We start from the raw sequence: 12403 nt of genomic DNA, 5'->3' as shown, positions 1-12403 counted from the left end.
AAGGGTTGAATTCTTTTAGAATCTCCTCCATAATTTTTCAGCATCCTATTAAAAGATAGTAAGAGTTGCTATCAGAAATGTTTTCTTCGGGGATGCCTTTAAACCAAAATTAAGTATATAGGTATAAATGTGAATGATTGTGGCATTCCAACAAAATTGCTACTGAATGCCATAGATATTGTACTACTAAATGTTTGATATTAGCAAACTGTGATAAACTATGTTTATACTTTAGTAGTAAATTGAAATTTAAGAAATAATTACAGTAGGAAATATTTATGTATATTCATGGTAAAAATGAAAAGTAGGGTCTTCACTTGTTAAAATCTGGGGTAAACAGAATGCCATGAGTTTACTCAATCTATTATATATACAGAATCTAATACAAAAATTCACCAAAATTGACTTAATGAAAATGTCACATCATTGGTGGATTTTCTATTATCAAGGACGTATCAAAACCTTTTCAGAATGCAATAGATTCTGATCAGTGAAATTCTGCATCATCAGACGATGTCATTAAATACATTTATGACGTTTTTGTTTATTGAATTGAATATTTTGGTGAAACATAACACAAAACTGAAAATGGGACATCATATTACAATATAAAAAACTATAATCGGTAACTCAAAGATTTCTAAAGTTTGACGAATAGAGCGGATCTATACCAAATTAATACTCTAAATATTGTACTTGTGTCTCGGTCCCCTTTAGCAAGGACGTGCGTATATATTAGTTTTACGTCCTTACTTATAGAAATCAAATGGTAATTTTTTTTTATAGATGTCAACATTAGAAATTGTGACTTTTCAGCTCCATTTATTGTATTTACTTGAGTCTTGAGATCAAACTTTCATTACTGGAATAAATTTACGGTGGGAACATAGTAATATCAGAGACACATGTATTGTAGTTACTGGTTACAGGCCTTCAAAGATGAAAGATGAAAGATGAAAGAAGAAGATGGTAGTATAAAGGAAAACGAAATACATCATTATGTGTAAGGGGACAACAATTAGATTTTCCGGCGGGGGAGGTGGATTTTGAAAATGAATATCCTAGCCAGTGTCGGGTAAACGCACGAAGACCAGCCACATTAAGCAAGATATAAATCAATTTTTTCTTCTTATCGAGTTCTGGGATAGACCTTAGACTACTATAGTAGATGGACACAAGTTCATAATATGTATAGTTATACTGCAACTATGCATATTCCTCGGCATATTCATTTGTGATATTCAGTTACTGACCGTATATCGCCTTGTTTGGTCTTGTTTGTGACTCTTATTTCATGGTTATACTATCGTACGTTTGTGACGTTAATATCCCGTTTCCGTAGTTTCATTTTTGACGTTAAAAAGGCTACATGTTGGCAGAATTTCCACAACGTCCGTTTTAATTCAAAATTGATGTTTTTGACCCAAAATGTTTCATTTGGAACATTTGTATGAGTTGCGGTATAAAGAGAACAACCGTAGATTGTCTCTAAATATAGATTGAATCTGTACTTGGATCGAAACAGGATAGAAATTCTCGACAAAGCCTCTCATTCTACCTGTTTCTATGCCTTGTTCAAATAGATTTTATATTTTGAGACAAAGTATAGTTATTCTATAATATGTCATATGAGCGATACAGTCGATTTCGAGCCTCTTTAGTTATATAGGGGGTGTAACTTGAGATATCAGTCTTTAAATTTCCGGCATTAGTTTTTAAATTGAAAGTTCGATTTCTAACAATTGAATCATCAACTGATGCCGGCAAATCCCTTGATTTAAGACTGACACCATGCAGTGTATAATATTTCTTCAGCATACTATATGCATTATATTCGCATTTTATTCATTTGTAGATTCGCGATAGAGATAAAAATCACTTTTTGACCTAATCTGAGACTACTATAACATTCTAGTAGTCTCAAACCTAATTAATTTGACGTAAACCTAATACCACGACTATGACTTTATATAACACTGAGATTACTATGTGTTAAAATAGTATAATTATAAAATAAAAACTATCAACCAGAGACCAAAAAAGGGAAAACGGTACTATTTATTCTGCCATAGGCGACAATACTAACATTTTCTAAATTTACCACTTTTTATAATAAAAACCGGGATAAAACAGTTATGTGTAGTGTTAGTACTTTATTATTCTGTTTTAAAAATTGAAGCCAAATAGTATCATGACCAACTTCCAGCGGAGCTTGTTAATGTTATCCATGCACACCGTCATTTTACACCAAATTTATGAAATTTTTGAAGTCTTTTCGAATAATTCTCTAGAAAATATTTCAATAGGTTTCAAAATTTATATTGTAAATATACACCCTGCAGTTATTCATAGATAAATAAAAAAAAAATATATTGTACCCTAACATCCAATCACAGCGCTCCAAAGTTGACTTCCTTCACCTGCCTTGGGTACACAAAAGGCCAACCTAATGCTGGGAAAATGTAATAGTACCGTTTTCCCTAAAATGGATGTAAGCAACTGCAGGTCACCATACGGCCTTCATGTTCCGTTTCTGTTAGTCGTCTTCTCCAAAAATTACATATGGGTAAATGCTATATATTTGTGAGCCGTTATATAGACAGAGGTTGCGAGGTGCGATGGACTAGATTCTCTCTCTTCATACAATAGAGTTATTTTAAGTACTAGTAAACACATTAAAATTCGTTCACTGTGCATTTATTTCGTATGCTTTATAATGTGAAATAATACACATTTAATGGTATGATCTATTTCAACACTTATTATTACGTATCCATTAAGATTACTTTTAAAACATAAACTTGACATTTCATACTTTATACAAAGAGCGGACGTAAGAGAAAACGCTTGATTTGGAGCAGCTGGTGACGAATTTCACGAAATATGAATTAGTTGAGTAATTGATTGCTGTTTGTGCTCCACGTTTGATGGCAACTATTTCACACCTCTTCAGAACGAAATAACAATAAATCCGTAAATATATATAGGTCCTGTAAAGTTGGTCGACTGGGATGAAGGTCGGAAAAGGGGGTATATTTGATAGCCAAAAGCACTTTTCCTCGCAACAGTTACGGTTTGTTTAAGTGTATAGTGGCAGTCCTACACGAGGTTTTGGTTTTTCACGTCCCAATGCTAACCTGCTGTGGCTGCGTATTGTATACATCCCGATCAGCTAAACTGGTCCGCCATTCCATCTAAAGCTTCGCACCGAACGATAAGTGAACACAACAGGGGTCCAGTTTACCCGATCAGCCAAACCGACACCCCCGCTCGTTGTCCTGGGGTTTTACTGCCGGATGGGAGCATGACAATATGTCTGTACCTAGGTCAATTTTGCAAGCCTTGATTTGACTTGATAAATTGAGAGAACGCCTGATTTTTAAGAAAAAATATATAATCCGATAACTCAGTAAACTTTTAGATGATTCCTTGCCGAGGTAAATCAAACGCAGTTTCAGCCTTACAGATATTCCCAAAACTTGCACTTAAAATAATCTTCTGAAACATCTTTAATAGGTTTCTTTTGTAGAACTTTCACATAACAATTTGTTTTGTATCATACAAATCGAGTTATAATGTTTAAAACGATATTTAAATATGCTAACAAACTTGAAATACGATGCGGAAAATTACTACATTATAAAAACATAACATTTCTTGCATGAAAAAAGTTCAAAGTTGAATAGTACTATTAAGTGTATACATTAAACCTCCCATATAGAATCAAAACATTTTAATCTTGAAAGATGAAAGGTTTAAGTAATTTCTAAATTAAGCAGCCTCTGAGTATATTTAATCATTTCAACATGTTTAATGTAGATAAATAATGATGATTTGAAATCTGGTCTTTTAATACAAGTCTATATATAAATATTGTTTGCCAATAAAAGACCATCATCGAAGGAATGCAATTATTTTTGTCGTCGGGTAGCTGTCCCATTGATGTAAACACACATTTCCGTTTATTGGTCAAGATACGTGTGAAAGTTGACTGTTTTCGTATATTCTACTAATACACATGAATCTTCAGTGGCATTTCACTCAATAAAAAAAAAATATATATAACGGACAGAATACATCCTGCTAGTATGTTGGTAAGCTATGAATTTCAAGTAAAACGAAGAACCTCTAGCTATGAAGGTAAATCAGGGAGCGCGTCGGACGCGCCAAATTTATAAGCTTTCATTTTCAATTCCTGCACTGGTTCGATACCGCTGCTTGTGGACTGCTTGTTCCAAAGGGTGTTTATTGTCAACTAAGTAGTCAGAGAGAAAGTTCTAGTAAATAAAGATGTTTATTGGTTGAAATCAGTAATCAAAGTGTTATACAAATATTACACAATAAAATAGCAGGTTCACTTGATACCAAGTTTACAATTTCAAAAAGTAGCTAACTCAAGGGACATAACTCTATGCAAAAGTTAATTATTTAAATAATACTTGCCCAAAACTCTATTTTATAAAGTGAAACCAGAGACATGTGTATATATGTCTCTGGTGAAACAGATGCATTGTTAATCTAAAAAGAAAAAGAAAAAAAGAAGAGAGTTCCAAAAAAGGGGGTTGACAAGAAATACCATACGTCGGAGAATTAACAGACGAACATACATTAGCAATCCACAAAAGTAAACACTTCATATCGTGGATGAACTCAGGTGCTGCAAAAAGATTTAAGAACTTTCTGCTCCACATATAATCTTCGTTGTAAGCAAATGCGCTGATGGGTGTCTTTGTATATGTAATGCTTTCTGTAGCTTAGATGTTGATGAAAAATTGTTTTCTTCAATGGTCGAAAATGTACTGACATGAATCTTAAATATTTTACTTTATGATTTTTGAAGCCGGCATACCCATAGGGAGTTGACAAATTATACCCGAATTTCATATCACTATTAGTTGCTTAGGTCTGTAGAATATCATTAACTAAGATGATTCATATATTTGTGTTTTTCTTTTACGGAAAATAGAAACCAGACACAACTTTTCCTTAGCAAAGGCGTTCATATTATAAAGTGCTTGTTCTGCAAATTGTTAAGATATGAGATGTTTTATCTGACAGCTTAATACAGATGAGAGTCAAGTAATCTTTATTTTATTCAATACCAATTAGTATTCACCGCATGTAACAGTGGGCAGGGCGACATTTCAAAGGTCACAATAAACCAATGCTACTCTTATGATAATCACTTAATTAACTTTCAATTTAACAAACAAAATCACTTTTATTTCACTGTCAAATTAAGTTTTCATTTAAGCAAAACTTGTTGACCATGCAAACAGACTTTATTATTTTCGCGTTTTCAATTGCTGACTCTCAATTAAAACCACACATTGACCATTGTACGTTTTGTGTCCAGACGGCGTGCCCGAAATTCAAATATGACAATGCCGTATCTATAATTAAATTTCAGAATACTTAAAAGATGGTCTCATTTGAATCACTCTTTCTATATTTTTCTTTAGATTCTCTTTATTTAATCCGTCGCTAGCTTTTTTCTTTTGATCTAAACGTTCTCTGTTTGGAATGAACCTGACATGTAAGCTAGAGTTCAGTTGTTCAAGTGTTTAACAAAATGGTTGCTTAAATTAACTTTATGTTATTTCGGACATCCAGCAGAAATTGGTTGGCTAATATTAGGAAGCCATGTAATCGATCAAAAGTTTATTCAGCACATTGCCTAAACGTTCAGTTTCACGCATGTGCAATAACCGAAATTAAGTTAAACACTACTGTTCTTCAAACATGTTGAATAATGTAGATAATGGATTGGTGTTTTAAGTCGTCCAGCGACAAAAAAAAACCATCCAGGACGAGAACTTCTTTATGTGATTTCTGAATATGAACCCTGCTATGTACTAGGCTAACAAGCTGTGTTGGATTTTTTCACGTGCTTGTTTGCAATGTGACAGTTCATATAGGAAGACATGTCACCCTACCCGAATACATTATTTTGACTACAAGCCGACCAGTCTGTGCTCTTACTAGAGCTTAATTGGTACAGAGACAACACATTTCCACTTTAGACGTCTTTGGTTTGAAGCTCCCAAGTTCAAACCCAAGATCTCCCACAATCGAGGCTAGCAAATTGCATCGAGAGCCGCACCGAGACGACAGCAAATCATTTCAAAACTATAAAGTATTCAAAATATAAGGTACAAAACTGTTTCGTTTTGGTACAATTCTGATTACTGTATAAAAAACAAGGAGATGTGATATGATTGCGAACGAGACAAATGAAGTGTATATGAGCAATTATAGGCAATCGTACGGCCTTCAACAATGAAAAAAACCCATACCGTATAGTTGGCTATAAAAGGCACAAACACGAAAAATGTGAAACAATTCAAATTAAACTAGAAAACTAACGGCATGATTTAAAACAAAACAATTTACGAAAAACATATATGACAGACATGAACCAACGACAACCACCGAACTAGAGGCTCCCGACTTTGGACAGACACATAAGAATGTGGCGGGATCAAATATGTCTGTGAGCGCTTAACACTCCCTAACCTAGCTGGGACAGTGATGCAACAGCACAACATTAGATCACACTGTAAAAATCAGTTGCAATTGGCTTAACTCAAACGATCGGTACGAGACACAAAATACTATAAAATGTGCAGATAAAATGGTTTCTTATTTGGGTTACATTCATTTATATTCATTTCTTTATCAAATAGGTAATTCCTGTACACAAAATACTACAGATATACGACATTGTGTACGCATGTTTCCTTCTCCGAACACACCATTAAGAAGACCTTTGTACCCTTTACATTCAAGTGACACTACGACTCTGTGTTTTGAACTTGTTTTTAATCAAGACAAAGCAATAAGAATCTATTTTTCGATAGAGCATTCCATTTTTAAATAATCACAAAAAGCAATAACATAAATTTTTTATTCAAAGATCAATTAAAACAAGAAAATAAATTTGAATAATGTCCTTTTGTGTCTGTAAAAATACGTTGAATTCTCTTCCAAATGCCTTTCTTTTTCTTTTGTTCTTTATTTCTTCTATCTCTCGTTGTGCCAATGTCCAAATTCAGAGATGCCCACTGTGGACTAGTTAAAAAGTCAGCCAATTGACCTTCTCTGTATAATTCTGCTAGAAGGCATATTATATATTCTGTGTTGTCAAATTTCCAATTTTTCATTGCCTTAAAATTTTCTTCAATATTTATCTTATCTTTCAAGGTCCGACGCATAACTCTGCAACACCTTTGAACTTTCTTTTTCTTCCTCTTTTTCGTCACATCAATACTTGTAACCTTCATGACGGCTGATACTTCTTCTTGTTTCTTCGCCAATAAAATAGTAATATATGATATCTCGAAATGTTTTTCACCAACGCTTCGTCTTGTGTTGATTTGCACAGTTGACCCTTCAACTCCGTCTTCTTTCCTTGTGTTTATTCCAAACTTCCATTCTATTTTTTCGTTTGATTTATCAACAACGTTTTGACCATTTGTCTGTTCCTCCATTTTTAGACGTTACTAACATAAGTGATGCGACGTCATAGTTCATTGGCAGGAACTGTCACAACGCCATCAGCGCATGCGAACTAATAATATATGCTGTCTATTCGTTTTGTTGTGCATGTAAAGATATGTGAACCCTGTCTAAACCTAGTATTTGGTTATAGCTAATACTTATGAATTGTATGTTGAAGATATTTCAACAATTAATAATTTTTTATAAATAAAACAAAAGGTTATATTCTTCGATTGTTAATTGTTTACACCTGTACCAGAAAACAAACTATTCAATTCAAAACATAAAAAGGCACTTTTTGTTCAAAATTAAAACGGGACATTAAAAAACATATGTAGACTGCAGAAGATTTAATAGTCAAATGAACCAAACTTGCAAATGAAAAAAATATAATAAAAACAAGAGATGCGGTATCAAACTACTAAGGAAATATAAAAAAGTTTATTTTTATTTTTTTTACATCAAAAAGGTTAATAAATCGAGGCTTTATCAAATATTTTATAATGTTCCATAACTGTGTTCAGCTTTGCGTGATTTATAAAGCGTGTTTTCAACTGAACAAAACTTATTATACCAAGTTATGTACTTCTAGTCAATTTTAATTTCATACACATCACGCAAACGGGCTTACCATATAATTGTTTTTAAAGCTTTTTATGTTAATATAATTTAATTGTCGACTCTAAAAAGTGACACAGATTTATGAATATTATAATTTTAGACACACGACATTAACTATGTCTTGCGCTTGAGTTGGTGCATTTATGATCACAAAGACACACCTCGCAAATTCAGCATTTTTACTGTGGAAACAAAAGTTTAATATCTTTATCATTTAGTTTTGGCAGAGGCTTAGTGTTTGCCTCCAAATCGACTCATATAGGATTATTGTTTGTTTATAGTCCAGTGGCAAATATTTCATGCATATTCATGATAAGAATAAATTTAACAAAAATCATGTAAGTTGGTTCTTCCAAGGTAATCCTGCGGGATGGAAAAACGATAAATTTGAACTCGATACCACTGTAAAATGAGGGTACGTTGGATAGGGACAGACCATTGCATTGTAGCAGACCACATACGGACCCCTCAAAGAGTTGTTGCAACACGGGTCTTCTATATACAAAGAGCAATCATTATATATACTCTCCTAGCTCATGACATCGAGTTTGACTTCCACATTAGGAGCGAACGCGTCTGAGTATTTGCAAATTGAGCCTATCAAGGCGGACGCCTTCCTCAGCAAGGGTTTACTCCTTAAGGAGGTTCGCTACTCAGTTTCAAGATAACAAGCTTTTCATAACACTAGTATATATTGATAGGGGATTAATAAAGGAACAAAAAGAGCAAAAATAAAATATATGTCAATGTGCTTGTTTTCGAGATATTAGCCATTGAAATTTTGGCGGGAAAATATTCTCTCTTGATTTTTCATAGCTTTATCATTGACAAGTTAAAGTTCTCAAAAACTATTAAAATATAATTAAGATTTCATAAGACTTTTACAGATGGCTCATACTTATGCATGTAAAATATTTTAAAAAAGAAAAATGGGGGTCAATGGGCAATTTTTTTAAAGGCATTCAAATAGATAAAACCAAAGGATTCCGAAAACCTGACACAAATTCCAAAACATGACAAGCGAACTTCCTTAATGAGAGAAGTCAATGTTAACATTACTTCTGTAAAAGTCAACCTTTAGGCTTAAGTCCCTGTTTAAAATGAATAGAAAAAAATGTAAAAAAATAAACAATCTTTTTATTTATAGATTCATGTTGAATTGAATTATAAGATGTGTGCTATACTTTATACGAGACAGCAACCCAACGACACAAATACCTAAAGATGACTAGAGCTCAAATTACAGTCTCTATGCATGTGTCTATATAGTAGATCATGCTCTAAATCGTCCAGTGTAAAAAAGTCCCTCAAGAATAAATTGATTTAGGACTATCAAAGTTATGTACTGTCGTTTAGAGGAATACCATTTGATTTTCAGGGGGGGGGGGGGGGGGGGATTTTGAAATTGTGAAAATGAATGAAAATGAATATTTGCAACACAAAACGCTTTTCCGCGGCGTAACAGCAACCAACAGATGAAAATGAATTTTCAATCCGCAAAAAAATACTCCTGACCTGTTACACCACACTCCTCCTCAGAATATCAAATGGTCGTCCCTTAACCCCTAACAAAAAGAAAAGATATCATAAAATGAAAACAAACACTTTATAAGTTTCATGCGTCCGAAGCGCTTTTTGGGATTTACATTTACCAAGAATGATTAAAGCCGAATAATTGAAAGCCAAAATTGTATACAATAAAGATCAGTAAAAATAGCCGTTAACTCCAAAATACCGAAATAAAATGGGAAAGAAATCCTTTATCTTTAAAACAACTATATTTAATTTATGTAGTTAAAATATCCCAAGTGCATACAAGCAATAACAAGTATAATAATATACTGTATTAAAGAATACTAGCAGTTACTGAAATCATACTAAAAGAACATTAAATGATTTCTGCCTTTACTTAGATTGGTTCCCTCCCTAAATATTCAGTGTATATGAATAAAAGGCGAGGTAGGATAAAGATCAATGAGTCAGCAAACTAACAACAAAAAGAACAAGGAATCATCTAGTATGCCTTATATATCTCAATTCTCAGTGCTTTAGTACTGACTTGATTAACAAGATACTTTTCTTAAATTCTGCTTTGATAAATTCAGAAGTTTATAACAAAATCGGGTTACAGCTACCTTAGATAAAGTTGACCTCCGGTGGATTATACTTTTGTTTTAGGTCCCTTTTTGTCATATAGCTTCTCAAGTATTTCAGTATTTAAACATTCTTGCATTTAAGGTGGTACCCAACACCTTGACTAATATTAATTTGGCTCGTTTAATTTTCATAAAATTTTGACAAAATGTTTACTTTGACCCTTTGACAAAATATAAAAATTTCAAAAAATTTGAACCAACCATTTTATCAGAAAAATTTCATTGGTTATATAGCAGTTTGACAAACACTAATTTTGATCGTTGAGAAGCTTAATATTTCTTAACAATACAACGTAATTAAAACGTTTAGCTGATTTTTACAGAGTTATCTCCCTGTAGTGTTAGGTACCACCTTAAAAGTTTTAAATTTGATTGTTCCTGATGAGAGTAAATACAGAAAAACGCTTCGAACACACCAAAATTATAAAGTGCATTTTTTTTAACTATACAATCTGGAAGGGGACAGAATGTATCAACTTCAGACATCTATAATGGATTCTATTTAATCAGTGTATACGTAAAAATATACACGAGGAGACCTAAAGGATAATAAAAAATCATAAGTCGAAGAAAAACCGACGATACCACTGTAAACGAAAAACCACGAAAAAACCAAACAACAGTCTACAAAACATTACACAGAAACATCAAGAGTGGGGGGGAGGGGGCCCCCCAAGAGTCAACATGGACCCCACTAAATCCCGGGGTTGATTTCAGGTGCTTAGAAAGGGTACGTAGATCTTGTCCCACATGTGGCACCCGTCGTGTTCTCATGGCAAATATAAATATCAATGATAAGTCTCAGTCGATGATGTCACAATCGGGGAAAAAAGGACGGGATTGTCACTACGAAAATTTGCATATATCAGTTGTCATTTTTTAATCAAATATTACATAACGGGAAACCAAGTCCTGATGGCTTCCGTAAAACGTTCAAGAGGATGACCTCAACTTTTCACAAGGAAAGAGAGAAAAAAAACTAAGATAAAAAAAGTTTAATATGTTAACATTCAGGGAAAAGGAGCGACGACGAAACTTAAAAAAAATTCTTGTTTTTGGTATTTTAATCAAGACATTCACGGAGCAAACTACTGTACAAAGGAAACTTGATGTGGTCGGATCTTTTTTTCGAACAAACACACATTTCGTGAAGGTGAATTAAATCATAAGACATGATATTTCATCAACTCTTTTAGTTAATATGAGTACTCTGTTGGTGTCGACAAAATTGAAATCCTCTTCATTGCCGTCCAAAATAATTAAGAAAAAGTAAAACTGATGAATAAGTCATCAAAAAGAGAATACACCATGAACTTCTGAGGAAAATATCCCCTACATATGTACAAAAGTGTACTTCTCTAGGAAAGTGTTGCTAAAATGTAAGTAGTCTGAACTGTGTTTTAACTCGTTTACCTAAAGCAAGATTATATATAAGGCAACGAATTTCATTTGATTTTTAGGGATGGCTGGGAACGTTTTTTTTTATGTTAATTTTCTGATTCTAAATTTAAGAAAAAAGATATTTCAAAATGGAAGTGAAAAATAAATTGCATGTATTGGAAATTACATAAAAAAATTAAAACAATATTTATAAATTAATAAACGTCTTATTCTTGTATGTTATTGTTAAAACAAAAGTTTTTGTTTTTGTTTTGATTTAAAAAAAAAAAAAGAAACAAAGTTATATTACATTATGCGGGATCCTTTTCTCTCATCAGAAGGTAAAAAAGAGGAATTAAAGAATTTCTTCTGTGACTTCAAGGATACAGATTCACGTGAATGGACAATAAAAAAGTTCAAGTAGAACTTTATGATATTCGATTTGACCATAAAATTTCAAACAACAAAAACAGCTGCATTGCTCTTGACAAAAATCGACGCCGTCGTCTTTAATTTAAATTTAAACACATTTTAAAGAGGTTCAAAACACTAAATGTGCCCAATACCTAATTTATCATGAAAATCATGAAAAAAATTACAAGGATTTCAATCGTAAATCTAGTTTCAATTGATGTGTACCATTTTGATACAAAATGGACAGTCATAAAAACAACGAATATGAGACATTAGAATCTTGAGGAATATTTATGTTTCGGTAGATTTATTAATCTTTAATGTATATAAAA

Source organism: Mytilus californianus, unplaced genomic scaffold (genome assembly GCF_021869535.1).
Source record: "Mytilus californianus isolate M0D057914Y unplaced genomic scaffold, xbMytCali1.0.p SCAF_9, whole genome shotgun sequence".
In the NCBI taxonomy this organism is placed as follows: domain Eukaryota; kingdom Metazoa; phylum Mollusca; class Bivalvia; order Mytilida; family Mytilidae; genus Mytilus; species Mytilus californianus.
The sequence above is the reverse complement of the archived record's forward strand: the minus strand, read 5'-3'. Positions refer to the sequence as shown.